Source organism: Peromyscus eremicus, chromosome 2, assembly GCF_949786415.1.
Source record: "Peromyscus eremicus chromosome 2, PerEre_H2_v1, whole genome shotgun sequence".
Taxonomy (NCBI): domain Eukaryota; kingdom Metazoa; phylum Chordata; class Mammalia; order Rodentia; family Cricetidae; genus Peromyscus; species Peromyscus eremicus.
In genome coordinates this window covers 111,883,845-111,911,529 of record NC_081417.1, presented here as the reverse complement: position 1 = coordinate 111,911,529, position 27,685 = coordinate 111,883,845, and the positions used below count along the sequence as shown (strand labels likewise).

The 27,685-nt window shown below is 39.9% G+C and overlaps 1 long non-coding RNA gene across 9 annotated transcripts in view; it reads left to right on the top strand.

The window, feature by feature from the left end:
• Nucleotides 1-971: 971 nt before the first annotated feature.
• LOC131903789 (uncharacterized) overlaps nucleotides 972-27,685 on the top strand; it is a 99,087-nt gene continuing 72,373 nt past the window's right edge. For 3 of the 9 annotated variants that reach the window (XR_009377608.1, XR_009377600.1, XR_009377607.1), the window contains exon 1: nucleotides 972-1,225. This is a non-coding gene — a long non-coding RNA (uncharacterized LOC131903789). Of the gene's footprint in view, nucleotides 1,226-1,611; nucleotides 1,737-3,143; nucleotides 3,285-25,116; nucleotides 25,273-27,685 lie in introns of those variants that run through there. The other 6 variants (XR_009377601.1, XR_009377603.1, XR_009377604.1 and 3 more) reach the window with 6 other exon arrangements.

Below are 27,685 nucleotides of genomic sequence, written 5' to 3'. Positions count from 1 at the left end.
CTAGTCCAGTCTCATGCAGGCTCCACAGCTGTGGGTCTAAAGTTCCTGAGTTCCTACTAGCTTGGTTCAGGTGTCATTGTAAGTTTCCTCATCATGATCTTAACCTCCCTTGATCATAGAATCCCTCTTCCCTCTCTTTGACTGGACTCCTGGAGCTCAGCCTGGCGCTTGGCTATGGATCTCTGTGTCTGCTTCCATCAGTTACTGGATGAAAGCTCTATGATGATAGTTAGGGCATTCACCAATCTGATTACTGGGTGCTTTCTTACAGAACTAGGACCACCAGCCCAGGGATGGTACCACCCACCATGGGCTGGGGCCTCCCTGATTGATCACTAATTGAGAAAATGCCTTACTGCTGGATCTCCTGGAGGCATTTCCTCAACTGAGGCTCCTTCCTTTCTGATGACTCTACCTTGTGTCAAGTTGACACACAAAACCAGCCAGTACACTATTCATTATCCAGGGCCTAGTCACATAGAACCATGCTATGGAAGTGCCTTAGGACTTGCTGCAAGAAGATCTTGAAGTTTCATTTGAATTGAAAACTTAAGGTAGACGTAAAACCTGTATGCATGTGCATGCAGGAAAGAAGGAAAATTGAATGGTAGACACTTAAGTTTGCTTCTGAAGTCATTACTAAATCTGTGAAAGGGCACTTCTGAATAATATCCATGGATATTTTCATTGTTTTGTGTTTTCTTTTAAAGAAGCATATCCTGAGTGGCCAGAGGATTTGAACAGAAGGATGATTTTTGCATTCAATTAACTTTTCAAAGTTTAAACTGTAGATAACACATAAATTATTTTAATAACTCATTATCTAAAAATTTATTAATGAGGAGCCCCGCAAATCTGTTTCATTTTCAATGTGAGGGTTGGGAAGTGGTTTCAGAGGTTCATTAACTCTTCCTGCTTCGTGATGACCTTTGGAACCTGACTGTGGAATTCTGTTACCACGGTGACAGGAAATCAACATTAAAATCAGAGCTAGTATGTATAGACATCTATAAAAGTCAGGACACATGGTGATTATCTTGGCAAATGTTAGCTATTAATTTTTATATTTTGTAAGAGAGAAAATTGAGCTGACAGATAGAAATAGTCAGTGAGACTGAAGATCTAATTTCATCTGTGCTTATCAATGACCAGGCAGTGGATGGTGTTCCATAAGCAGGTGGTGATGGATTCGTTTGGTCTGTGGCACAGTCAGTGATTAATCAAGGTAATATCACTGGTAGAGACCTATGGTGAGGAAGGTAATGGGTAACAAAAAGTGGTTGCTTATCTTGTTGGGGCCTGGGTCTCTTCGACTCTTGAGATAAGCTGCTCAGTTGGCAAAATTTAGTTCTAAATTACACCTAGGCATGAACTGTAGGATGGAGAGTGCAGAGAATCTAGAGTCTGAGACCTAGTTTAGATTCAGAGCACAGGCACAGAGCATCTTAGGAGTGGGCAGGCATTCTCTCTGCTGCTGAACCTATGATGCAACCCTGGGGTGGGTGCCCTCTACTCACATACAGACTTGTCATAAAGCTCCAAGGACCTGAAGCATATTGTGTGCACACAATACTGTAGGTGTATGCAGTAGAGTACATGGAAATCCCTTAATAACACTGAGCTGTTCTCTGCCTCTGTGCAAATGGTAGTGGATTTGTGGCTGGTGAGGACAGTGTTAAATTTACAAAGCAGCCCAAGGAGAGACTCACTTGTCATAAGGGAGCCCAGGACTGATGGTAGGCACTTAACAGCATGTTCCAATTACAGCATTTAAATCTAATTGCATAGTCTGTTAATCTCTGTCAGTGCGGCATCATTTAATATCATCACGGCAGCCTCTAATATCATGAGCAATGTGAGCCGAGCTGAGACTGTTGAAAAAGTTCAGGCCCAGGTCTTCATATCCCCTTTAATTCTCCCTGTCAATTATGCCGCAGTTGAGAGTTCAAATAAAGGTCTTGGGATCCGGATCGGAGCTACCTTTGAAGGGAGGCCTCCTGTAAATACACAGATTATATCAGAGCATCCAATATCTTGCTCTGGGTATTTGTGACAGGTTAGTTTGACTCGTCCCTTGGGTCTAACATACTACAGGCTTATTTCAAGCAGATATTGCAAATGCAATCTGTTCCATAGTTTATAGTTCTGGAAATAACGTGGTATTATTTGCACATGTGTTTTTCCCCTTTATAATTCCTCTGGCTTACAAAAGGTTGATGGGGAAAAGCTCAGGGCCTCAGTGAGCCCCTTTCCTTGTATATAGTTGGAAAATAAATGCTGTCATTTTATTTTCCTGAAGTTCTGGGGATCAAAACCACAGCCTTGTAAACGTCAGGCAAGTAAGTGCTTTCTCACTAAGCTGACGCCGAGAGCTGATCTCACACAGAAGATCTGGTCACAGACTAAAGTATTAAAACATAATTCTTAAAGAAGAAAGGTGTCTATTGGTGTTCAGGGAGCAGGAACGGGAGGGGAACAAGACGGTGTGAATATGACTGACATTCACAGTGTGCTGTGTGAAAAGGTCACGGTGAAAGCCATGACTTTTATGCAGGTAATATTTGCTACAAAGCAGCTCTCGAATAATTAAAAAAATGAAACTTAGAATTTCTAAAGGCTATTTAAATATGAGGAGTCCATGAATGACTGTCTCACTCATGTCCTGTTTAATTACATTCTGTCTGTGAGACCACGGCAGGTTATTTATTCTCTCTGGCAAAGTTTTATTTAAAAAACTTTTGTCATAACGTAATGGCCTACCTGCAGAGTCTTTATAACAATGCTTGGCACTTCTCTTGCCACATGGCTGCTTCTCAAAGCATTGGGGCCATGGACATAGAATAGAAGCCCTGGAATTGTGAACCCAAGCTAATTTTTGCACTTCCCAGGGCTATTATCTCAGGCCTTTTGCTACAGTTGCAGAAAGGTGACTACTACAGGTTGTTTACTGGAAATAAGTGAGGTTTGCAATTATGGGAAGGTCTCAGATGGAATCTAGGGAGACAGAGACAGAGAGATTATCTCACTATGGAAAGAGCTTTGGGGTAGGCCTTCCTGTGGGGTGGGATACAAGCAGATGGGATAAGTAGTGTCCAGCAACCCACCACCCAGGTGAATCTTGCCTCTTTTCCCCTTCATTCCAGGGGAGGAGATATATGCTGTTTTTGATCAGTGGTACACTGTGGGCCATGGAGCTAGCCATGGGGAACTCTAGGATCCTAGAAAAGCTTTTCTACCCATTTCAAAGCCATTCAAATGCAACTTCAGTTCCGATTTGTGTCCTTGTGAGTACCTGTATACCATGAACTGTAGCAATAATTGAAATATGTTATATTTACATATTTACATATATTTATATAAAGCAATACTCATTCATTCATTCTGACTTGCAGCTTTTGTTTCTTGGTTTAGGATGGTTGTTTACATTTTTATGCATTTAGGTCTTGGAGCTGAACTTTCAGTGCTGAACAGGCTGAGTAGAGTAGAGATGTTGGGCGCGACCTTACAATTGATTCAATTCAAGCAAAGCAAAGCAAAGAAGTGGTTGAAGGGCTGATTTTGCTTTTTCACTGATTCCTTTTCAGAAAATTTTTCTAGAACTTTTGTAATCTGATATTCTTATGAGTGAGAAAAAAAAAACCCCAAAACTCCTGTGCTGCTTCTTTGAGGTTGTTCTTCATTTTTAGAAGAGACAGTAACAGCAGCTGCTCCTTCCTCTCTTCAGTATCTATGGCTTCCTGAGCCACGGTGTTGTCCAATTGCCTTTTAAATATTTGTGTTTACACTCCTAGATTAGTGGTGCTCTCAACACTCATCCAAGAAGCATCTTTTTGCAGTGGGTGGTAGTTAATTCAGAGAATCATAACTGTTCAAAATGCTGGGAACAAGTGACTATAAATGCTCAGCCAAAGATGGGGCGTTCAAACTAATATTCTACCTCTTCCAGCCCCAAGAATGTTGACAGAAATGGGGCCAAGGGAATGAAAGAGCTGGAGGAGTGTTGTATGAATCTTAACAGGTCTTATTAATAAAATCAAACCTGAGGCCAGTTATTGGGGTGAACACTGGAAGATCAGAGAGACAGAACAAGCCACAGCTAACCTCACCTGGCCAACTTCTCATCTAATCTTGTTTCCTCAGACTGGAAGCCTCTGTGTCCTCATATCTGAATGGCTTTCAGCTGAACTGTGCTGCTCAAAACCCAAAAGCTTAACCAGCCAAATGCTTAACCAGCCAAATGCTTCTAGTTTCTGGTCCTCATATATTATATACCTTTCCTTTCTACTGTCACTCCCTGGGATTAAAGGCTCACTTTCTGGGATTAAAGGCATGTGTCTTCATACCTGGCTGTATCCTTAAACACATGGATTTCTGCCTCTGGAATGCTAGGATTAAAGGCATGTGCTACCACTGCCTATCCTCTATGTTTAATATTGTGGTTGTCCTGTTCTCTGACCCCAGATAAGTTTATTAGGGTGCACAATATTTTGGGGAACACAATATCACCACAGAGGAGGGCTGTGAAATGTTGGTTTCTGGACACGACTTGCACATTACACATATGAATTCATAGCAGCTCTGGTCACCTGCACAAGGCCTGTATAAGATCAGACCAGTTAAAAATTCCAGCACGAATAAGGAAGTGGCTACTGAGGCCACACTCTTAGCTGGGGAGTTAGTGGCTGTTGCAGGGAGGGAGAGACATTTTCCTTTGGAGAGGTGGCAACTGGTAGATTACATATTGCCTCTGTGGATGGCTCCACACTCATGCACAGATGCACAGTAGTAATCAAACTTAGTGGTTTATAAATTTGTGTATAATAGGATGTGAATTTTGGAGGGAGATGTGTTTGAGGGCTTTGAGATCAAGGAAGAGCCCCATTGGACATATTTACTACCTTAACTAGACTAGAGGAACCCTACAAGGGCTTGGTAACATATCTTAGCATTTTTTAACGGCTTTCATTACTGTTTCAATGATGACTCCTGTCTACTCCCTGCTAGTGATGAGCAGTAAAAAATCCCTTATAATAGAAAGAACTAAAAATATTTTCCTTTTGGGTAGTGGTATGTATTTGAAATAATAATTGTTAATTAAATCCAAGCGAGAATTAATTATAGAAAGAAAGAGATGACCCCATAGATGCAGGCAGTCTGGGGAAATTTGGTCTGAGATAAGGAAAGAAAAACAATAGTGTCAAAGAAGCCACGCTTTTTTCTCTTTAGGTAAATCAGCTTGTCCTTGAATTTTACTTTGGAACCTACTGTGTGATGCCAAGAAAATGAATCAGCCATGGATAATATCAATGTCCCCACTCTAAAAGGATCTGATCGTTATTGTTATATACATTTAAAAATGGTTATCATAGGTTCTGGGTATGCACATAAATATGCTAGAGGGAAGTAAATTGTCTGGGGGCAACTCCCACCTGGGAAGGCTATCTGCTACTGCTTTGTCTTCTTAGGTTAAAGGAACAGCTGTTGTCAATGAACAGCCTTAGTTCAGGGATGTTTGCAGAGCATGGCTCCAAAACCACTTTCTGACAACCCTCCTCCGTTGTGTGGTGGGAAAGAGTAGGAAGCACTTTGGAGAATGAGTTTTGTGGAGAGTGTTATTTAGCCTTCTTTTCCTTCTCCTGGGGCTCCTGTCAGAAGGGAAAATCAGTCACTCATTCTTCATATAGATGTCTGTTAGATTTAAGACATCTTTTGAACCTTGGAATTTAGAGACAAAGTGTGTAAAACCATGGAAAAGTGCAAAGACTATTCTATTTATTATGGTAAGTTCTCAAGAAATGGTGGAAAATCCTGTCTTTTGGGAGGGTAGGTACAAAGTGGAGGTCACTAGAGACTAGTGTTAATACTAGAGAATACAAACTGGGTTAAGACTGAAGATGTTCTCTAGTGTTTTGTGGGTCACCCGCTAAGGGCCAGACCCATGCCGCTGAAGTATTTATTTCTAATTATTTTTGTCACAATGCTAGGGAATGGAAGTGACACAGTAATGGTTTTCCAGCTGCTAGTGTACCCCTCACATTCTCCTGGGACAGAGATTGCTTCCCTACTCACTCTACCCCATGTTAGCACAAGGCATGAAGGAGAGACAAGCAGCACATGGCTGTAAAATGAATGGTCAAAGCTGAGCACAGCCTCTGCCCCTCTTGTTTTAGTGGTCCTCATAGCTACCAGACAGTAGATGCAGGGATGGGAGGGTTGAATCCCAATGATGGGTTGAGAAGTTTTACCTGAAATGAACTTGAGACAAGAATAGTTGGATTCATTCACATATTGCTGAATGTGGCTAATATTGTTGAGTGGCTACCTGGTTATTTTAACGTATCAGAGAACCCTCTCTACCTTGTCTCACTCTACTCCTCCACCAGGACATGATGGTGGCACTGATACTTGAAGCAGTTGATGTTATCAGGAGAAGTCAAACTGTCTTTGGCTGGAGTTGTAGCTCAGATATAGAACTTGCATGCATGCATGGAGCTTTGGCTCTGATCTCTAGTATATAAAACAAAAACAGCCTCACTCACCCTTGAGTAGGTGCACTTAGTTGTAGGAATTTGGAAAGTACTCATGATTTTTATGACTGTTATTGTTTGTCCTTGGATATTTAAATGGCCATCTTGAATTTGTCAGAAACATTGATATATGCTAGAGGTAGAGAAAGGAGACAGTATGTCTGCATTGGTGAGCATCTCACCATAGTTAGCAAGGGCAAGACGATAAGAATGGGGTAGAGCTAAGAAGGGGCTTCAGATACAAAAGCTCAAAGTGAGGAACTAAGGCAGTGGGGGTGTGTGTAGGTAAAATGGAAATATTGCATAACAGCTTCCTGTTTTTGTGGTGTAAATATTCCTGCCATAGCTAGCAATAAAGATGTTACCGAATGAAGATTTGAGGGGGAAAAATGGTCACCATGAGCTCTTGTGAGCCATATCCATTTTCCTCTAGCTCTTAGGAGTGTGTGTGATGCATATACACATGCATGAATGTTTGCACACACGTACCTCTGAGCATATCAGCAGAATCTTCTTTGGAGAAGGTAGCCTCATCCCAAGTCTCAAGGGATGGATAGAATTAACCTGACCCAACAGTGGGCGAGGTACCTCTAGGTAGAGGAGGACTTAGGAGGAAGGGAGAAAAATAAGCCATGCTGCTGGTTTGAAGACAGAGGAAGGGGCAAGAAGCCAAGAAATGTTGGCAGGTTCTAAAGTCTGGAAAGGAAAGGAGACAGATTCTCCCCTCGAGTGTCTAGAAGGAGCATCTTGATTTTAGTTCAGTGAAACTAGTATCTGACTTCTGACCTCCAGACAGCTGGTTAACAAGTTCATGTTGGAGCCGCCATTTGTTTGAGTCATTTCTATGACTTGGTCCAGCATTCATGGCAACCCGGTAAGGGTCAGCCATTAAAAGGAAGCAGGGCACCTGGTGACAAGAACCTTGATTGTGGGTCACAGTGCCTCACTTAGAGTCATGGCCTGCTTCTGCACAGCCCCATCATTGCAGGCAAGTCACTACTTCAACTCCTTTTTTAAAGTGAGGAGATTTTACTTACTTCATGGATTGTGTGGGGACTTGTGAAATGAGGCTTACATCGTCCTGAGTACCCAGAGAGCGGCTTGTAAATGCTTGCTACACTTTCTTTTTAGACTATTGCCCTTTCCCTCACCTCTTTACACCCTGATCCAGGCACTCCTGCTTCCTGGACACAATTTCTGCTGTGATTTTTATGGGCAGAAAGAATGTCAGGTGCAAAAATCCAGTCCTCGACAAACCTCGGAGATGCAGAATAGTTTTTGTCTCTAAACTCTCACGTGGCATAAAAACGAGCCACTGTATTTAATCCAGCCAAGTAAAGAGTTAAGAGTTTTCTATCCTTCCCATCTTCCCTCTACCCCACCCCATACGATTTTTTTTTGGGGGGGGTACACTCTGGCTGTTTTTCTCCATGATTTGGAGTCAGCCTGTCTGTCCTCCTCCCAAGAAGGAGCAGCTGAACAGCTGTGAAAACAATAGCGCAGCGGAGGAGAGCTGTGATTAGTGTGGGGCTAGGGGCAGTCGGGAAGCCACCAGGCCCATTTCCCACATCAGCGAGCAGCCCTGGAATCTGGGGATCACATGACCTGCTTGGCAGCGGTGGGCTTGCTCCCAGGCTCCCACTCCCACCTCTTATCCTGCTCCCAGGCAGCCCCCAGAAACAGGTTTTTGTTTTCTTTCTCTTTTTCCCTCCAAGTCTCAGGGACTGCTGCATAAACACAGTGTTGCTAGGCAGCCTTAAAGCCTCCTTTCATCCTGCATCCCAGGAAATGCAGGCCAGGCAAATTCGCCCCAGTGTACTTACAGTGGATTTCCTCCACAGAGCCAGTCCTTCTGGCCCCAGGCTTTGCTGCCAGAAGCTGAGCATCTGTCCTGTATATTTGATATGCTAGATTTGGATAATGTATAGGCAGGTTTAGAGATTCCCCACCAATTATATACCCTTCACTCTGGGGGCTGTGAATTCAAAAATACTTAATTATACCTTCTGCAAATCAAACCTTTGAAGAATGAAGAGTTGGTCACTGCTCCACTCCATGAACTTCCTAAGTGCTCTCTTGCCCTCACCCTTCTGTTTTCTTGCCACTGTAGAGCACACCTGGACATCTATATGTGTTCCCCTCAAATTCATGACCTCTTGCTAGTATTATTGTTACACACACACACACACACACACCCCACTGGGTCCATTTAGTGTTTGTCGTATGTATATGAGTTATGGCTAACCATTTGGGATTGGATAACCTATTGGGGCTCATACCCGGAGAAAACTGATTTTCCTCTCAGCAGCTTTTGATTGCCTATAGCTCTTCATCTAGGCATGGGGTCTTGTGAAATTTCCCCCATCCATGATGGTATTTTGACTGGTATGGTCATTATGCAGGTTAAGGCATAATTAGATTGTTTAGGCAATCATGTTGATGTTTCATGAGGGCAGCTTCCCTGCCATGTCTAGGTGATACCTTCTCACAGCAGGCATCCTGGTCCTCTGGCTCTTAAAATCTTCATGCCTCTCTTCTACTTTGGGGTCTCCTATTCTACATTGAGGCACATTTTTTACTTCTCCTTTCCTAAGGGTCAGTTGAATGTTTCTGATGAGCTAGGTCAGACTTGGCTGAAGTCATTTGGGCTTGCTCCTACATCCAGGACCAGATAAAGAGAACTGGCAAAGTGTCTGGTCTTGAACAGCCATACCTCTTGGTTGGCTATTGACTGCAACAGTAGTGTAGCTGGAGAGTTTTCTCTCCAGGTCCCACCAAATCCCGGCAGTCCGACAGCCCACTTATAAAATAAACACACAGGTGATTATATTATTTAAACGGTTTGGCTTAATGGCTCAGGCTTCTAGCTATCTAGTTCTTACATCTTAAATTAATCCATTTCATTAAATCTATACCTTGCCACATGGCTCGTGGCTTACCGGTGTCTTCACATGCTGCTTGTCATGGCAGTGGCTGTCTGTGTCCCCCTCCGCCTTCCTGTTCTCTCCTTTCTCCTCTCTGTTAGTCCCACCTATACTTCCTGCCTGGTCACTGGCCAATCAGTGTTTTATTTATTGACCAATCAGAGCAATTTGACATACAGACCATCCCACAGCACAGTAGCAATGGCTGGACCTTTTCATCTAGCAGCAAGTGATCACAAGGTGTACGGGAAGCATTCTATGACCAGTAGAAATTAGAAAATGTGGTCAGACACTTGAGATCCAGACTCAGAATTTTGCTTTCTGCTACATTCCTCAGTCAGAGCAGTACATGTCTGATCTAGGTGTAAAGTGTCAGGGACCAAACATGAACCACGGAAAAGTACTAGCTAGTCCAGAGAACAAGCCACAGGCCCTAAACCAGATGCCCTCAAAGATAAAGAACATCCCGTGGTCAGGTAGCTTAGCAACAGAATAATGGGCCCTGACCAGTGACCTTACCACCTAGCACAACATCCTGCAGCCTCACAACTTGCAAGTCCTCCTTCACCTGCATGTCTCCCCTCAACTGCACATATATTTATATAAAGCAATACTCATTCATTCATTCTGACTTGCTGTCTTCCTTCGTGTCTCCCGTCCCTTTCATTCTCTCCCACAGGTGGGTCGCCCCCGTTGAGACCCTGCTGGCCGGGGCAGTAAAGGATGGAGACATACACTCCACCCCTTGTTAGATGAAGTGCAAAGAGTTGCACACATCTTTTGTTATATACTCCACAAACCTGTGTGTTTGGGCTCCAAATAAATGATCTTACAGGTCAGCCATTAATTTTTCTTTTTCTTTTTAAGGAGGAGAGACTGAAGTTCAAAGATGCTATAAAGTTAGCTGAAGATTTCTTGCCTATTAGGTGAATCCAGACATATATGACTCCAAAGTCTACATTTTATGCCACGCCTGATTGGTTGACTCAGGTTTGAGGTGTATAGAACTTGAAGGCAGAGGAGACATCTGTAGACGAATTTCTAAACAATCTTATTAAATAAGAAACACAGAGCCAAACACAGGGGTGCAAGCCATAGGGATCAGAGCAATAGTGATAGCCACCAAACTAACCTTAGCTCACCACACTGCCATAGCTTCCCAAGAGAACCAAACCAGCTTCTTCCTATCTAACCTGTGCCTTTATTGCCTTGCTGTTCTGCCTTCTCATTGGCTCTTAACCCAGCCACCTCACTTCCTTGTCACTGCCTGTCTATACAGACCTCCAAGTCTCTATGGTTGGTACTGGGATTAAAGGCATGTGTCACCATGCTTGGCTGTGTCCTTGAATATACAGAGACTCTGCCTGCCATGTGATCAGATTAAGGGCATGTGCTACCACCACCTGACTTCTGTTTATGGCTGGCTATGACCTCTGATCTCCAGGCAAACTTTATTTATTAACATACAAATAAAATATCATCACATTTCAGCACAAATAAAATATCACCACAGACATCAATGTTGGTCTGCTCCATGGACATGAATGCCATAGGCCACTGTGATTTTTAAATATACCTTGGCAACCAACACAGACTTCCCAGCTGATATGCTTTTGCCAAATCAGGGGCAAAAAACCAAAATAAAACAGAAAACCACCACCACTGAAGCAATTACCATCATTCCCATCAATCAGAACAGTGAAATTTGAAACACACGCACACAAAAACACAATTTGATAAGGAGAGGTAACCCTTCAAACTGTATTAACCCAGCAGAGTGAAAACTTTGTTAGTTTGTCTTTAGTTTCCCTTATTTTGTTGTGGGTCAATGTTAGCTTTACGCTGGATGAAGGTAGGTATTTTGAATCCACAAACCTAGATGTTCCTGCACTTGTTGTAGCATGACTCCCCCATCAGCATTCTTTTTAAAAATTCTTTAAAATTTATTCTTCTCTCATATGTTGCATCCCAACCACAGTTTCTCCTCCATCCTCCCCTTCTAGTCCCTTCCTCCTTACTTTCTCCATCTACTCCTCCTCTATTTGCCTTCAGAATAGGACAAGCCTCTCAGGGATATCAACCAAACATGGCATATCAAGTTGCAATAAGTTTAGGCACCTCCCCTCATATTAAGGCTGGACAAGGAAACCCAGTAGGAGGAAATGTTTCCCCAAAGCAGGCAAAAGAGTCAGAGGCGGCCCCCATTCTCACTGATAGGAATCCCACAAGTAAACCAAGCTATGCAACCATAAGATGCATGCAGAGGGCCTAGTTCAGACCCATGCAGGCTCCCTGATTGTCAGTTCAGTCTCCATGAGCCCCTACAAGCCCAGGTTAGGTGATGCTCCATCAGCATTCTTTACACATGGTCTTTCATTCATTGCCTCCATTTTCTTTCTTTTTTTATTATAAGAGATTTTCTATTCATTTTATATACCAACCACAGATTCCCCCATCCTCCCCCCTCCCACCCCCCAGTCTTCCCCCTCAACTGACCCCCAATTCCCATCTCCTCCAAGGCCAGATCTCCCATGGGGAATCAGCAGAGCCTGGTACATTCAGTTGAGGCAGGTCCAAGCCCCTCTTCCCTGCACCAAGGCTGTGCAAAGTATCTCACCATAGGCACTAGGCTCCAAAAAGCTGGCTCATGCACTAGGGACAGGTCCCAATCCCACTGCCTAGGGACACCCTATACAGTTCAAGCTCAACAACTGTCTTGCTTATCCAGAGGGCCTAGTCCAGTACCATGGGTGCTCCTCAGCTATTGGTCCACAGTTCATGTGTTTCCACTAGTTTGTCTAGTTGTCTCTGTACTTTTTCCAGTCATGGTCTCAATATCCCTTGTTCATAGAATCCCTCTTCTCTCTCATCGATTGGACTCCTGGAGCTCCACCTGAGATGCAGCCGTGGATCTCTGCATCTGCTTCCATCAGTCACTGGATGAAGGTTCTATGATGACAGTTAGGGTATTCAGCCATCTGATTACCAGAGTATGCCAGCTCAGGCACCCTCTCGACTATTGCCAGTAGTCTATGGTGGAGTCATCCTTGTGGATTCCTGGGAACCTTCCTAGCACTCTGCTTCTCCCTATTCCCATGGTGTCTTCATTTATCATGGTATCTCTTTCCTTGCTCTCCCACTCTGTTTCCATTTAAGCTTGAACCTCCCACTCCTCTAAGCTCTCATCCCTTGTCCCTTGCCCTCCATCCCCTCAACCCACCCCCAGTTTGCTCATGTAGATGTCATCCATTTCTCCTAGGCTGGGTGATCCATGTGCCCTTCCTAGGGTCCTCCTTACTAGCTAGCCTCCCTGCAGCTGTGGGTTGCAGTCTGGTTATCCTTTGCTTTATATCTAGTATCCACTTATGAGTGAGCACTTGTCATATTTGTCCTTCTGGGTCTGGGTTACCTCACTCAGGATTATATTTTCTGGTTTCATCCATTTGTCTGCAAATTTCATGATGTCATTGTTTTTCTCGGCTGAGTAGTACTCCATTGTGTATATGTACCATATTTTCACTATCCATTCTTCAGTTGAGTAGCATCTAGTTTGTTTCCAGGTTCTGGCTATTACAAATAATAGTTGAGCATGTGTCCTTGTGGTATGATTGAGCATTCCTTGGGTATATGGCCAAGAGTGGTATAGCTGGGCCTTGAAGAAGATTGATTCCCAATTTTCTGAGAAACCACTATACTGATTTCCAAAGTGGCTGTACAAGTTTTCATTCCCACCAACAGTGTAGGAGTGTTCCCCTTGCTCCACATCCTCTCAAACATAAGCTGTCTTCAGTGTTTTTGATCTTAGCCATTCTGAAAGGTGTAAGATGGTATCTCAGAGTCATTTTGATTTGCATTTTCCTGATGACTAAGGATGTCGAGCAATTCCTTAAACGTCTTTCAGCTATTTGAGATTCTTCTGTTGATAATTCTCTGTTTAGCTCTATAGACCATTTTTTAATTAGACTGTTAGGTATTTTGAAGTCTAGTTTCTTGAGTTCTTTATACATTCTGGAGATCAGCCCTCTGTCAGATGTGGGGTTGGTGAAGATCTTTTCCCATTTTATAGGCTGTCACTTTGTCTTATTGACTTTGTCCTTTGCCCTACAAAAGCTTCACAGTTTCAAGAGGTCCCATTTATTAATTGCTGCTCTCAGTGTCTATGCTACTGGTGTTATATTTAGGAAGTGATCTCTGGTGCCAATGTGTTCAAGACTACTTCCTACTTTCTCTTCTATCAGGTTCAGAGTAACTGGATTTATATTGAGGCCTTTGATCTACTTGGACTTAAGTTTTGTGCATGGTGACAGATATGGATCTATTTGCAATCTTCTACATGTTGACATCCAGTTATGCCAGCACCATTTGTTGAAGATGCTTTCTTTTTTCCATTGTACAGTTTTGGCTTCTTTGTCAAAAATTAGGTGTTTATACATGTGTGGATTAATGTCAGGGTCTTCAATTTGATTTCATTGGTCCACATGTCAGTTTTTATGCCAGTATCAAGTGGTTTTTATTACTGTAGCTCTATAGTAGAGCTTGAAGTCAGGGATCATGATGCCTCCAGAGGTTGCTTTATTGTACAAGATTCTTTTAGCTATCCTGTTTTTTTTTTTCCCCATATGAAGTTGAGTATTGTTCTTTCCAGGTCTGTGAAGAATTGTGTTGAGATTTTAATGGGGATTGCATTGAATCTGTAGATTGCTTTTGGTAAGATTGCCAATTTTACTATGTTAATCCTATCTATCCATGAGCATGGGAGATCTTTCCATTTTCTGATCTCTTCTTCAATTTCTTTCTTCAGAGACTTAAAGTTCTTGTCATACAGGTCCTTCACTTGCTTAGTTAGAGTTACCCCAAAATATTTTATGTCATTTGTGGCTATTGTAAAGGGTGATGTTTCTCTGATTTCTTTCTCAGCCCTTTTATCATTTGTATATAGGAGGGAAACTGATTTTTTTGAGTTAATCTTGTGTCCTGCCACATTACTGAAGGAGTTTATCAGCTGTAGGAGTTCCCTGGTAGAATTTTTGGGGTCACTTATGTACACTATCATATCGTCTGCAAATAGTGAAAGTTTGACCTCTTCCTTTCCAATTTCTATCCCTTTGGTCTCCTTTTGTTGTTTTATTGCTCTAGCTAGAACTTCAAGTACTATATTGAATAAATATGGGGAGATTGGACAGCCTTATCTTGTTCCTGATTTTAGTGGAATCGCTTTGAGCTTCTTTCCATTTAATTTGATGTTGGCTGTCAGCTTGTTGTAAATTGCCTTTATTATGTTTAGGTATGTTCCTTGTATTCCTGATCTCTCTAGGATCTTTATCATGAAGGGATGTTAGGTTTTGTCAAAGGCTTTTTCAGGGTCTAATGAGATGATCATGTGGTTTTTTTCTTTCAGTTTGTTTATATGGTGTATTACATTGACAGATTTTCATATGTTGAGCCATCCTTGCTCCCTGGGATGAAGCCTACTTGATTATGGTGGATACTTTTTTGATGTGTTCTTGGATTCAGTTTGCCAATATTTTATTGAGTATTTTTGCAGCAATGTTCATGAGGGAGATTGGTCTGTAATTCTCGTTCTTTGTTGCATCTTTGTGTGCTTTGGGTATCAGGGTAACTGTAGCCTTATAAAAAGAGTTTGGTAATGTTCCTTCTGTTTCTATTGTGTGGAACAATTTAAAGAGTATTGGTATTAGTTCTTCTTTGAAATTCTGGTAGAATTCTGTGCTGCAACCATCTGGTTCTGGGCTTTTTTTGGTTGGGAGACTTTTAATGACTGTTTTTATTTCCTTAGTGGTTATTGGCCAATTTAAATAGTTTATCTGGTCTGGATTTAATTTTTGTATGTAGTACCTATCCAGAAAATTGTGCATTTCTTTCAGATTTTCCAATTTTGTGGAGTACAGGTTTTTGAAGTATGACCTGATGATTCTCTGGATTTCCTCATTGTCTGTTGTTATGTCTCCCTTTTCATTTCTGATTTTGTTGATTTGGATGCTCTCTCTCTCTGCCTTTTAGTTAATTTGGATAAGGGTTTGTATATCTTGTTGATTTTCTCGAAGAACCAACTCTTTGTTTTATTGATTCTTTGTATTGTTCTATTTGTTACTATTTCATTGATTTTAGCCCTCAATTTGATTATTTCCTGGCATTGATTCCTCCTGGGTGAGACTGCTTCTTTTTGTTCTAGAGCTTTCAGGTGTGCTGTTAAGTCACTAGTGTGAGATTTCTCCATCTTCTTTATGTGGATATTTAGTGCTATGAATTTTCCTCTTAGCACTGCTTTCATAGTGTCCCATAAGTTTTGGTATGTTGTACTTTCATTTTCATTGAATTCTAGGAAATCTTTAATTTCTTTCTTTATTTCTTCCTTTACTCATTGGTGATTCATTTGGGCATTGTTAATTTTCCATGAGATTGTAGGCTTTCTGTAAATTTTGTTGTTGCTGAAATCTAACTTTAAGCCATGGTGGTCCAATAAAACACAGGAGGTTATTTCAATTTTTTTGTATCTGTTGATATTTGTTTTGTGACCAAGCATGTGGTTGATTTTAGAGAGGGTTCCATGGGGTGCTGGGAAGAAGGTATATTCTTTTTTGTTAGGGTGGAATGTTCTGTAGATATCTATTAAGTCCATTTGAGTCGTAACTTTTGTTAGGTCCCTTATTTCTCTGTTAAGTTTCAGTCTGGCAGATCTATCCAGTGGTGAGAGTGGGGTGTTGAAATCTCCCACTACTAGTGTATGAGGTTTGATGTGCGATTTAAGCTTTAGTATGATTATTTTACAAATGTGGATGCCCTTATATTTGGGGCATAAATGTTCAGAATTGAGACTTCATCTTGGTGGATTTTCCCTGTGATAAGTATGTAATGTCCTTCCCGATCTCTTTTCATCGATCTTAGCTTGAAGTCTATTTTATTAGATATTAGGATAGCTACACCAGCTTGCTTCTTAAGTCCATTTGATTGGAAAGTCTTTCCCCAGCCTTTTACTCTGAGGTAGTGTCTGTCTTTAAAGTTGAGGTGTGTTTCTTGTATGTAGCAGAAGGATGGATCCTGTTTTCATATTCATTCTGTCAGCCTGTGTCTTTTTATAGGTGAATTGAGATATTAATGGATATTAATGACCAGTGATTGTTAATTCCTGTTATTTTTTGTTGGTATGTTGTGTGTTTCTCTTCCTTGGTATTTGTTGGTGTGGGATTATCTATTGCCTGTATTTTCATGGTTGTATCTAACTTCCTTAGGTTGGATTTTTCCTTCTAGTGCTTTCCGTAGGGCTGGATTTGTGGATAGGTATTGTTTAAATCTGTTTTTATCATGGATTATTTTGCTTATTCCATTTATGGCAATCGAGTTTTGCTGGATATAATAGTCTGGGTTGGCATCCATGGTCTCTTAGTGTCTGCATAACATCTGTCCAGGACCTTCTGGCTTTCATAGTCTCCATTGAGAAGTCAGGTGTTATTCTTATGGGTCTGCCTTTATATGTTACTTGGACTTTTTTCTTTGCAGCTCTTAATATTTTTTCTTTATTCTATATATTTAATGGTTTGGTTATTATATGGCAAGAGGTCTTTTTCTGGATCCAGTCTATTTGGTGTTTTGTAAGCTTCTTGTACCTTCTTAGGCATTTTCTTCTTTAAGTTGGGAAAGTTTTCTTATATGATTTTGTTGAATATATTTTCTATGCCTTTAAGTTGGTATTCTCCATCTTCTATCCATATTATTCTTAGGTTTGGTCTTTTCATGGTGTCCCAAATTTCCTGGACATTTTGTGTTATGACTTTTTTGGCTTTAGTGTTTTCTTTGACTGATGAATCTGTTTCCTCTATTGTATCTTCAACACCAGAGATTCTCTCTTCCATCTCTTGCATTCTGTTGGCTATGCTTACACCTGTAGTTCCTGTTGGTTTACTCAGATTTTCCATTTTCAGCCTTCCCTCAGTTTGTATCTTCTTTATTGTCTCTATTTCAGTTTTCAAATCTTGGACTTTTTTGTTCACCTGTTTAATTGCTTTTTCTTGACTTTCTTTAAGGGATTTATTGATTTCTTCCAATTTTTTGTTTGTCTTTTCTTCGAATTCTTTAAGGGTAGTTTTCATTTCCTCTTCAAAAGCTTCTATCATCTTCTTAAAGTCATTTTTAAGGTCTATTTCTTCTGCTACTTCTACTTTGGAATGTTAGGTCTTACTGATAGAGCACCACTAGGTTCTAATTGTGCCATATTGGTCTTTATGTTGTCGACTGAATTTTTGCACTGGCATCTACCTATCTCTTCCTCCACTCTGTGCAAGTGCTGTCTGTGTCTGAGGAAGCCTCTTTTGGTCTGGTTGATACTCTTGGTCTAATGGGAGCTTTTGGTCTAATCTGGGCTCTTGGTCCAATCTGTTCTCAATCAGTGCAGGGTGGGCTTATGTCTCCGATTTTCACTGGTGTCACAGGGTGCCTCTATTTTCTATAGACTCCATTTCTATAGAGCTCAGTTACTGGAAATAATTCATTCTCTTTTTAGATAGCAGTCCAAGATTATGTTTTTATTATATAAAACCTGAATCCTCTCTGTGACTTTCCATTAGCTAAAGTTTATTTTTGGGTACTCAGCTAGAAAAGGTGAATGTACTACGGAGTTTAGAAAGAGCTGTGTAAAATTTCCTGAGCTCTCTTTAGTTTCTCTCATCTTCATTCCCATAGCATTATCTGCACTTGATCTTCTGTCTGACTCCAATCAGTTTACCTTTGTCTACCTGTATGTGAATGTAGAGCTCAACTGTAATTAGCTTGGCTAGTCCTCTGCAATAGATCATGATGTCTATTACATTTTTCTATGTATAATTCTTCTATTAATGAGATCAGTTTTTATAAAAAAACATTATCAAGTTGTTGACTCAGGTCTCAAGTTGCAATTTCTGTATAGATAAGAAGTGAAGCCAGGCGGTGGTGGTGCACACCTTTAATCCCAGAACTTGAGAGGCAGAGGCAGGCAGATCTCTGTGAGTTCGAGGCCAGCCTGGACTACAGAGTGAGTTCCAGGAAAGGTGCAAAGCTACACAGAGAAACCCTGTCTCGAAAAACCAAAAAAAAAAAAAAAAAAAAAAAAAAAAGACAGACACTGAATATAAAGGAGAAAAGATATTGTGGTCACATAGAATACAAGGAGTTGTTTCAATTTCCCTGTACTTGTTGAGATTTTGTGTCCCAACATGGGATAAGCTCTCATAGGCTTATCATAGATAAGCTCCATAGTTCTTGGGGTGAATATTCTGTGGTTGTCTTTTAGATCTATAATGTTATTTAACTCCTATGTTTCTCCATTTATTGGTGGAATATTAAAGTTGCCTATTATTATTGTACTGGGGTTAATGTGTGGCTTAATGCCCTGTAGGATACATTTTATGTAACTGGGGGCACATGAGTTTGATGCATATACATTTAGAATTATAGTACCCTCTTGATGGGTTGCTCCCTTGATCAAAATGAAATAGTTTTCTGATTTGGTTTTGTTTAAAGACTATTTTGTCATGTGTTAGCATAATGATACCCATTTGTTTTCTTTGGCTTGGAATATCTTTTTCCATCCTTTTCTTTTAAGGTTGGGTCTATCCTAGAAGGTAAGGGATGTTCCTAATAGTAAGAAGATAGACCATAGTTTCGAACCTAATCATATTGCTTATGTGTTTTGATTAGGGAACTGAGACTATTAATGTTTGAAGTTATTATTAAAAGATGTGTTTTATTAATTTGTTATTTCGTTGAATTTTTTGTGGTGTTTGTATCTTTGTTTAACAAGTGCTTTAGCATCATTTACTTTTCCCTGTAACTTGAATATACTTATCCTTCAGGAAACAAAGAAGGTAATCTTAAAATTCATATAGAAGCACAAAATCCTAGATAGTCAAAGGACTCCTGAGCAAAAATAAACATGTTTGTGGCATCAGTATACCCAATTTCAAGTTGTACTACAGAGTAAGACTAAGAAAAATAGCTCAACACTGGCACAAAAGCAGACATATAGATCAATGGAATAGAAGATGAGACCCACATATAAAACCATAAAATTACAGACACTTGATTTTTGAAAAATAATGCCAAAAATACATATTAAGTAAAAGAAAGCATCCTCAGTAGATGGGGCATGGAAAACTGGATATCTACAAACAGAAGAATGAAACCACATTCATCTTTCCAAGTCTGTATAGGAATCAACACTATTATGAGACTTAAATCTTGAATGGTCAGAATAAAAAGTTATGAGTGCAACAAGATATAGGAGTAGGTATGGACATTATTGTTGCTTAGGAAATAAGGCAAAGACCTGAAAAAATGGAAACTTACGAGTTTTTTAAAATTTTGTAGCATAAAGAAGAGGTCAATCAAGCCTACAGAATGGAAGAAAACCTTTGCTAGTCCTGCATTTGACAGAGGATTAATGTCTAGAACAAAAGAACAACAAAAACAAAAGAAACAAAAAGCAAATTTAAACAGCAAGAAGATTAATGATCCACTTAAAAAATGGGCTACAGAATTGAGCAAAATGTTCTCAAGAGAAAGAGCACACAAGACTAGGAAACACTTAAGAAAGCCTTCAACATTCATAGCCAACAGGAAAACACAACTTAAAACTGCTTTGAGATACTTTCACAAATGATTATTGTCAATAAAACAAATGACAACAAAAGTTTGCTTCTGTATGCTTGCTAACATATTTGTATAATTCTTTGGGATTCAGAGACCCCCCCACTTTCCAACCAACCAAGCAAAGGGATAAGAATGCTGTCTGTTAGCTCCTGAGGCTTGAACTTTTCCCACCTTCTTGCAACTGGTCTACCTGATACACCCACCAGTGTATTTGAACGTGTGTTATTCTGTGACTTTCTTTGCTATAAAACGTTCATGAACTTGTTTCCTTGTTGGAAGATGAGAGTATATGGAAACTTGAATCTGTTCTCTAGTCACTCATGTGTAGCCCCGGAATAAACCATGTCTTTTACTCCTCTGAAGTAAGGGTGTTCCTTTTGCCAAAGTCAAGAGTGGGGCAGGGCTAAGAGAAGGTAGTGTAGGCTGGAATTTGGAAATTATAAACTGTCAAAAAGATTAATAAAAACTACTAAAAAATAACTTCTATTCTCAAGTAAGTCAAAGTCTAGAAAATAAAGAAATCATACAAAAGTAATGGAATAGCAGGAATATATATATATATATATATATATACTTATATATTAATATATACTATTTTGTTAATATTAATTACACATTTAATTTTATATAAAGAATTAATTATATTAATATGTATATTATATGATATATAATTAATATATTATATTATATGAGTATATTCTATATACTTATATATGTTGTATGTAAGTAATAAAACAGCAGGGATATATATTGCATATGTGTGTGTTTGGTAATTTTGAAATCTTTAAAGTTTCCTATGTCCCAAGCCAACCCCCATTACTTTCTCTTAACCCTCTTATATTCCTTGTGTTTTGGTAGCAATGAATACCAAAGCAGCATTAGTATCTCGTGGATTTGGCTTATAAGGACACAACACTTGAGTGAGGTGTGTAGGATGGAAGTTGTATATGATTTTCCAGCTGGACCCATTTTTCTAACTTTAAGGGGGCAAAATATAGAGATTAAAGGACTAGGCAATCTGAACTACAGTTTGGGCTCTTGAGCTCTTAGAGCTTAACCCTCCTAGGCCAACTTCTCTCTTAAGAGCACTATCATGCCCTTCTCAATGCTGTGAGTGGATCACATGAGATAATATGTAAAACTCTTGGTATAACTATGTACATAATGTGCTTGTTATTCCAAACGAAGCAAGTGACTCGGGTACCAATTGGGTCAAACCAGGAGTCCCCTTAACTTACATTTCCTCACTCTCAGCAGTCAGGAGGAGTGCACCCAGAATACGTTATTTACTTGTCAGAGTTTTGAGAAAATGGCTTTGCAAAAATTCTTGTCTAGGTCAAGAGCTGCTGTGTTTAAAAGTGCTGATATTCACCAGAGCATCCTCTGAGGAAATCAGGTTCACGGTTCTGTTTTAAAACACTACTGGAAAACTCAACATTAAAAAAAAAAAAAACCTCACTTAAAAAAAAAGATGAAAATAACTAAAAAAAAAAAGAAAAACCACAAAACAGGAACAGTGACAAAACAATGGCTAAATATAGACACTTGTTTCCCACTGCTTCATTAGCTTCCTCCAGCCGTTTGAGAACATGTTGGTGTTGTCTTCTTATATAACCTCAAACTGATCATCAGCTTCAGCAAATGCTGCTGTCATACTTCAGTAGGATTGATGATAGCAGTTTTGGTAATTGACCCAATAATATCCTTTGTCGCATTTTTTTGCACCTTCCTCATGAGTTCTGATATAAGGTCACATATTGCATTCAGTCCCCAGGTTCTTTCATAGCTTCAAATCTGAAACACTCCCATAAGTTTTCCTTGCTTTTTTATGATTACTGACATGAAAAGTAATTTGGAACTCAACCCCTAAAACAGAATACACCTATCTGGGAGATGGTTGACTGTATAGTCTTCAAAAGTGATTTCAGCTTCTGCATTACAGGTCAGCTCTGTATGTCAGGGATGCAGTGTCCTTTCCAGCACACTGCATTGTCCATTTTTTCCTTACTGGTGATGGGAACATCAGTCCCTCATTTGTGGTAGTATCTGATTTCTCTACTCTTTATGTTAATTAGCAAAATATAAGGAGATATTTTTAAGACCATGAGAATATCTATTGTACTTATCAAAATGTCCCTACTGTTTCAGCATCCAGTGGTGATTATTTGCCTGAATTAACTCTATAATAGTTACAAATGGCTAATTTTCCGGCTTTAGGATTCCCTCCATATTTTACCAGTTTACACTCAACAAATCAGATTTCCTTCCTATGTATCTATCATCTATCTATCATCTACTTATCTATATCTATAGTATCAATCTATCATCTATCATGTACCTACCTACCTATCTGTTACCTATCTCATCTGTCTGTCATCATCTATCTACTATCTATCATCTATCTATCTATCTATCTATCTATCTATCTATCTATCTATCTACTATCTATCTATCTATCTATCTATCTATCTATCTATCTATCTATCTATCTACTATCTATCTACTATCTATCTACTATCTATCTATCTATCTATCTATCTATCTATCTATCTATCTATCTATCTACATATTATTTATCATCTATCATTTATCTAAGTGTCTCTCAATCTCTATTTGTCATCTATCATCTATGAATCATCTATCTATCTATCTATCTATCTATCTATCTATCTATCTATCTACCTACCTACCTACCTATTATGTATCATCTATCTATGTATCTATAAATCTCTACCATGTATATATCTATTACCTATTTATCTATCATTTACCTTTCATTTTGTGTTGTGTTTATCTAATCAGTCATCTATTATCAAAATAGACCCATGGATTTCTGTTTCTAAATGTTCTCAAATTCTTCACTGTCTTTAATTAATTACATAATCAACCCCCTATGCCTGGTCAGTGAGAGATCCTTCATGCTGGTTTCCCCCTGTTCTCATAGTGACTAATCATTTGCTCAGCATCACCTTACTTTTTGGCATAGCATGGTTTTCCAGGATCACACTGTACACACCTTGCCCTTCCTCTGAAATCAGCCATTTATTTCTCTGTGATAGCCCAGTTCTTTTCAGAGAGAAATGACACTAGAGACCAACTTTGGGCACAAACTATGCAGCAAGACTACCTTTGCTTCTAGGACTTACATGCACATTTGTTAAAAATCCAAACTCCATACCAACAACCTTTAGCTCTAATCTAACACCATACAATATTATTTCTTCCATTATATACCTAGACGTTTCTTCTTTCACAATGAGAGCCCTACCTCCAAACAACTTTAAAACAGTTGCTTTATCACCTTCAAATGTTCCTAAAATAGTTTTAGAATTGCTTCACCCAAGATAAAAGTCAAAATGAAAGATCAAAATTTATTTCTTTCTGTCTACTCTGCCTAAAATTGAGCATATTCTTAGCTCTATATTATCTACATCTGTATCATATGTCATCTAGCTATATGTCTATGTAGTAAAATGCAATGTTGATTTTACTCGAGTCACTTTAAAGATTTTCTCCCTTTACTGAGGTCATGTAAGTCACTTTGAACATATTTGAATGATGATTACATTTAACTTCAAATTTTCTTCACTGAGTTGCATTTCCTTTTTAAAAATAATTCAAACATCATCATGGTCTTCTTTCTTGTTCTTAAGGCAAAAGGATAAAGGGAACAGAGAATTGCAAGTCTTCCTACTCCTTATTTTATATAAAGGTAGCAAATGATATTTTTTATTTGGCATATTGCTCTTGCCACTTAACACAGTATCTCTGTAAAGCACTCTGCATCAGTGTTTAGAGGTCATTACTGTTTTCTGTAGCAGCACACTACTCTATAATGCACAATTGCCATGGCTTACTCAATCAACTTCATAGTTTTGCATATGTAGTAGTTTTCAATGTTTCACAAGAAAAAATATTGCCACTCTAAAAACCTTAATGCATATAGTTTCACACAATTAGAGGAATATATTCAAAGTAAACTCTTGGGAATGACATTGCTGGATTGAAGAGTATGTAAATATGATTTTAAATATTTTGTCACAGTATTCTCCACAGGTCTTCTGTCATTTTGCTTTGTCACCAGTAAGAGATTGCCTGGGAAAGCTAACATTTTGGCTTTATTCTTATGTGGTGATGAATGAGAAAGAATTCAAGAACCATGACACAATGCTATGCATAGAAGTGAATGGGAAAAAAGCTGCCCAGCAGAAAATTAATGACAAACTTTTCATACACTTCAACATCACCCAAATACTGGTAGGCAGTCTGGTTTCATGTTTCTTATCAGGTTAAATATCTCTCAGTAGGCTCAGTAGGCTTCTTAATAAGATGCCCAGCATGTAGTTAATAATCAATAGATAATAATCATTGTTTAAATGAATGAAAACTATGGCATTGGCATAGGAGTAGAAAAGCTTGCTGGTAAGTTGTTCTGGAGGGCCAAACTTCACCCTCTTTCTTCCTAGACAGACAATTCCCTGTGCAGCTGCTCCTAGGTACTGAGCAGTTTGAAGTTTCCAAAGAAGAAAACATGTAAACAGCCATTGCAGCAAGAGATGGGCTACACAGAGGCCTATTGTCTGCAGGGACACTGAGAGCTCTGTGGCTAGCAGGGAGTGTCCTCAAGTCTGCCTGGTGTCTTTAGCCTGAGCACAGCCTTTCCTCTCTGGAATGTAATATTCTACCACACCCTCAGAGTGGCATTGTGCAGGAACAGGGTCAGGGCCAAGGAGGCACAGATGGGGAAATGATCTCGCACAGGCAACCCAATAAGTCAGAATCAGTATGAGAGGATGATCAGGACCCAGGCACTGAATGAGTGCTTTGTGCAGCTCTGGGTGGTGGTGGCTGAGAGGCACCTTCCTCTTGCAGTTCACCTGGTGGATGAACAAAGCAGCCTTTCAGGCTCTGGGCCCATGGTAAATGCTGTGCAGGTGATTGATCTGCTTTATTGCCCACAGTGCCTTGAGCATTTTTGCCTGGTATTTCTTATGAGTTACTATTAGGGCTCATTTTTGTCACAGGATTGTGGGATGAAGATAACAACAGCAGACCCAAAACAGGAAAAGATGAGACACATGTTTTGAGGCTCAATTGGTTATTCTGAGGATTCTTCCAGAGCCAGAAGTGAACAGGCACAGAAAATTTAGATTTCTACTGACATGGTATGGGCAATACTGGTAAGTCCTCTGCCCATCTTTTTGGACTGATAAAATTTATTTTCTCAGATCTTCAGGGACAGTTAAGTTGGTAAAGTGTTTAAGGCAAGATCCTGCAAAAAGTCGTGCACGGTGGGTCGTACCTGTAACTCTAATGTAGGACAGGCAAAGACAGGAAGATCATTGGTGCCCATCAGCTAGTTAGTATAGTCAATTGTTGAGTTGTAGTTTTAGTGAGGAACTGGCTCAAAAAATAAGGAAGCAGACACCTGATTCTGATCTTTTACTTTTATATACAATCAAACACTGGTAATTCATGCACATATATGTAACTGTTCATGCACCACACACACAGACACACACAGAAACACAGACACACACTACATACAACACACTACATTGCTGTTGGCTTTTACTCTTTTGGGGGGCCCATCACCCAGTTCCCAAATAAATCACACAGAGGCTTATTCTTACTTATGAATGCCTGGCCTTAGCTTGGTTTCTTTCTTGCTAGCTGTCCTTAACTTATTCCATCTACCTTTTGCCTCTGAGCTTTTCTCATTCTCTTAGTTCTGTAAATCTTACTCTTACTCCGTGGCTTGCTGGTTGTGTAGCTGGCCCCTGGAGTCCTTCTCCTTTTCTGACTCCTTCTCTGGCTCCTTCTACCCTTCTCCATTTCTTTTCTTCTTCTATATATACTCTCTGCCTGCCAGTCCCATCTATCCTTTCTCCTGCCTTACTATTGGCTAGTTCTTTATTAGACCAACAGGTGCTTTAGACAGGCACAGTAACACAGCTTCACAGAGTTAAATAAATGCAACATAAACAAAAGTAACACACCTTAAAATAATATTCTACAACAACTACGGTGGTGATATATTGTGTGCCCTAATAAAATTTGCCTGAAGATCAGAGGACAAAAAAAGCCACTAGATTAAACACAGAGGCCAGGCAGTGGTGGCACACACAACTTTAATCTTGGCACTTGGGAGGTAGAGATCTGTCTGGATCTCTGTGAATTCAAAGCCACCCTGGATTGCATGAGATTGATTCAGTCTAGGAGAGAAACAGAGCCATGCAGTGGTGACACACATCTTTAATCCCAGTACTTGAGATCTCATGCCTTTGCTACCAGTATTTGGGAAGCACAAACACCTTTAATCCCAGCACTAGGAAGGAAGTAATATGGCTGGGCAGAGAAAGGTATATAAGGCATGAGGAGACAGGAATGTGCTGTGGATATTGTTCTGTATAAATAAAACACTGATTGGCCAGTGGCCAGGCAGGAAGTATAGGTGGGACAAGCAGAGAAGAGAATTCTGGGAAGCAGAAGGCTGAGGAAGGGAGTCATTCCCAGCAACTGCCATGACAAGCAGCATGTGAAGATGCTGGTAAGCCACGAGCTACGTGGCAAGGTATAGATTTATAGAAATGGATTAATATAAGATATAAGAACAGTTAGCAAGAAGCCTGCCATGGCCATACAGTCTGTAAGCAATATAAGTCTCTGTGTTTACTTGGTTGGGTATGAGCTACTGCGGGACTGGCAGGTGAGAAAGATTTGTCCTGTCCTGACTGTGGGCCAGGCAGGACCAGAAAAACTCTAGCTACAGGAAAGAAAGCTTTTTTGGCTGGAAGCCCTTTTCAACTGAGGAAGCCTTTCGGCTGAGGACTCAGAGGCATTAAGTTGGAGGATTTGTGGAGTTGGCGAGGTGAAAGATGGCAGTGGCTTGATCCTTTGTCTCTCTGATCTTTCAGCATTTACTCCAATATCTGGATCCTAGATTTTTATTAAAGATCATTTAGCAATTAGTGAAAAAATATACACTCTTTATTTCTCATTTAGTGGTCTTAAGATGTCCATAGGACAGGGTTTCCATGAGAAAAATGGGGTCACGATGAGTTGAAGAAGGTTCAGGATGGTGGAGCCTTTTCATTCCCAGTTCAATGTGAGCATTGTCTTGGCCACTACTATCCACAATATGAGGATTAGTATGATGATGAGGGCAAAATAATATAACATTAAATGGGGGCACTTGACGGGGCAAATAGCATTTCCTTTTACTTTAACACAACAAAGAAGCAGATACTCCTATTCTGACTTATAGTCACTTGTCTAAGATTTTGGTGATAGTTTTTATGTGTCAGGGCTAAAAATGGAGACTGTGACTCACATGGAGAGAAACACATAATTCTACCTAGGTGTATAGCCTGAGAGTCATCTACTTCAGAGAAATATAGAGGATCCATGCTGAATGAAGGGAAGGGCTTCTTTTTACTCTGGATAAGGCAGGGCTGTATGTGTTTTCCATGTGTCCATGACTGGCAGAGAGAGATCTATGCCTTGAATCTACAAGGCATCAAATATTGGATGTTTGTTTGAGAGAATTGTAGATTCCTCTTGTTCGTACTGAGACATGTGGTACAGCCACAG